General features: G+C 41.8%; 1 pseudogene; it reads right to left on the bottom strand.

Moving 5' to 3' along the window:
- Nucleotides 1–1,183: 1,183 nt before the first annotated feature.
- On the bottom strand, nucleotides 1,184–1,762 carry LOC118590246 (annotated as a pseudogene).
- Between the last annotated feature and the right edge of the window lie 754 nt (nucleotides 1,763–2,516).

The raw sequence follows: 2,516 nt of genomic DNA on the forward strand, positions 1-2,516 counted from the left end.
CATAGCACACAAGACCACCAGCCCAGAAGTGGCATCACCCACCATGGGCTGGGTCCTCTCACATCAATCACTAAGAAAATGTACTACAGACTTATCTGCAGGCCAGTGTTATGGAGGCATTTTCTCAATTGAGAATGCCTCTTCCCAAATGACTCTAGCTTGTGCCAAGCTGACAACAGACGAGCCAGCACATGGAATTTTTGAAAAATTAAGTGTACGTATGCAGAGTATCTTGTGACTCTTGGAATAGCAGTGTCTGAACATAGACTAATCTTGTTTATAAAACACTTAAAAATGGTTTGGAGTGTTCCCATGTGGAATTTTTGAGAGAAGTTATGCTGCCTGCAAATTCATAGGCTTCTTTCTGTATTTCCCTCATGACACAGTTCCTATTGCATTTTACCTTTTACCTATTTGCTTCCATTTCACTTTGTTAACTTTATTTTTCCTAAGAAAACAATATGAATCAGGGATAGGGCAACCTGGAAGGAATATTCTACGAGACTTAACATAATTTTGTGACAGTGTTGCTGACTTAGAGATCAATATTGATGAGGCATAAGGATATCCAATAATTTGGAAATTTAAAAAATTAGGAAGTCCTTAGTGATCTGAGCAAGATTGATTATCATGCACACAGAATTTAGTGAATTTGAAAAGATACAGATATTCATAACTATATGAGATAACGTTTGTTCATTAACTAGAATTAACCACTCAGTTGTACAATTATTTCACAATATCTTATATACAATAAAAACATAGTGTCAACTTAGAAATAAACAAATATAGATGATGAGAAATGTATATCATTTTAAAGATACAGATAAAAATTAATGGAAAGAAAGTATAATATTTCAAACATTTCATAATGATGAAATAGAATAAATTAATAGCTATAAAAGACATGTAGAGTTAAAAACAAATACACAGACACACACATATGTTGAGGAAACAAAGCAAGGAGATAAAAATAAGCTGAAAATAGATGTGAGGTGTCTATAGAACAATTGTAGGTTTGTATGCTATTAGAATTTATAGGAAGTATCTATTATTCTTATTCTACCTGTGATCCATTTAACACTTTTTTAAAAGAGGGCAATAGACAAAGGCTTGTTTTATTTTAATGACTGATCCACCTGAGGCCACAGGCAGCCATCTATGTACAGACATGAGGGAAGCTTTATTTCTTGGTCTCTTCCTCCTTGGACAGAGTCTTGATGAACTTCTCCTTCTTGGCCTGGAGACCCTCCTCCCGGAGCTCTCGGGCTTCCTTGGTCTTAGACCTGAGAGCCTCAGCCTGGTCAGCCAGGAGCTTCTTACAGGCCTTGTCTGCCTTCAGCTTGTTGATATGTTCCATGACAATCAGCTTGTTGTTGAAGACATTCCCTTGACCTTTAGATACAGGCTGTGATATATATGGCAGTCAATCTTGGATTCAGTCTCTCCTGAGAAGTCGGCGCAGGATCCGCATCCTTCTCATCCAGGTCACCTTCTCAGGCATTCGAGCGTTGGCAGTACCCTTCCGCTTCCCTATGTCCATATCCCTGTCCTTCCGTCGAGCCAAAGTGTTTTTCCGGCATCGAGCCCAGGAATGGACAGTCACAGGCTTCTGGATGATCAGCCTATCCCTGATTAGCTTCCGAATCTGCTGACAGGAGTTGGCATTGGCGATTTCATTGGTCTCATTGGTGTCCAACCAGACCTTCTTCTTACCACAGTGGAGGACGCTAGAGGCAAGCCTCTTCTGTAGCCTGAACATAATCGCGGCTGCGGACACAGCAGCGAAAGGAAAGCCCATTTAACACTTTGTAAAGAAACGTTATTTTGACCAAAGATTAGTTAGCTAGATATTTTTTTTGCTCACATTTTTTAATAAATAATTTTTTCTTTATTATTATGTGTTTTAAATTTTACACATCAGCCATGGGTTCCCCTGTCCTCGCCCCTCCCGCCCCCACCCCCACCTTTCCCCCCAGCCCCTCCCCTCCATTCCCATGTCCTCCAGGATCAAGGCACCCCTGGGGATTCATTTAAACCTGGTAGATTCAGTACAAGCAGGTCCTGTCACCTCCTTCCAGACTGAGCAAAGTGTCCATGTGTAAGCCCAAGGTTTCAAACAGCCAGCTCATGCACTAAGGACAGACCAGGGTCCCACAGACTGGGTGTATTCAATGATCTCACTTATCCAGAGGGCCTGATCCAGCTGGGGGCTCCACAGCCTTTGGTTCATAATTCATGTGCTTCCATTTGTTTGGCTATTTGTCCCTGTGCTTTTTGCAATCTTGGATTCAACAATTCACACTCTTGCAGACCCTCCTCTTTCTCGACAGTTGGACACCTGGAGCTCCACCTGGGGCCTGGCTGAGGATCTCTGCGTCCACTTCCATCAGTTATTGGATGAGAGTTCCAAGATGACTGTTAGGGTGTTTGGCCATCTGATCACCAGACTAGGTCAGATCAGGCTTTCTCTCGACCATTGCCAGCAGACTACAGAGGATATATCATTGTGGATT

This window comes from Onychomys torridus, chromosome 8 (assembly GCF_903995425.1).
Source record: "Onychomys torridus chromosome 8, mOncTor1.1, whole genome shotgun sequence".
Classification (NCBI taxonomy): domain Eukaryota; kingdom Metazoa; phylum Chordata; class Mammalia; order Rodentia; family Cricetidae; genus Onychomys; species Onychomys torridus.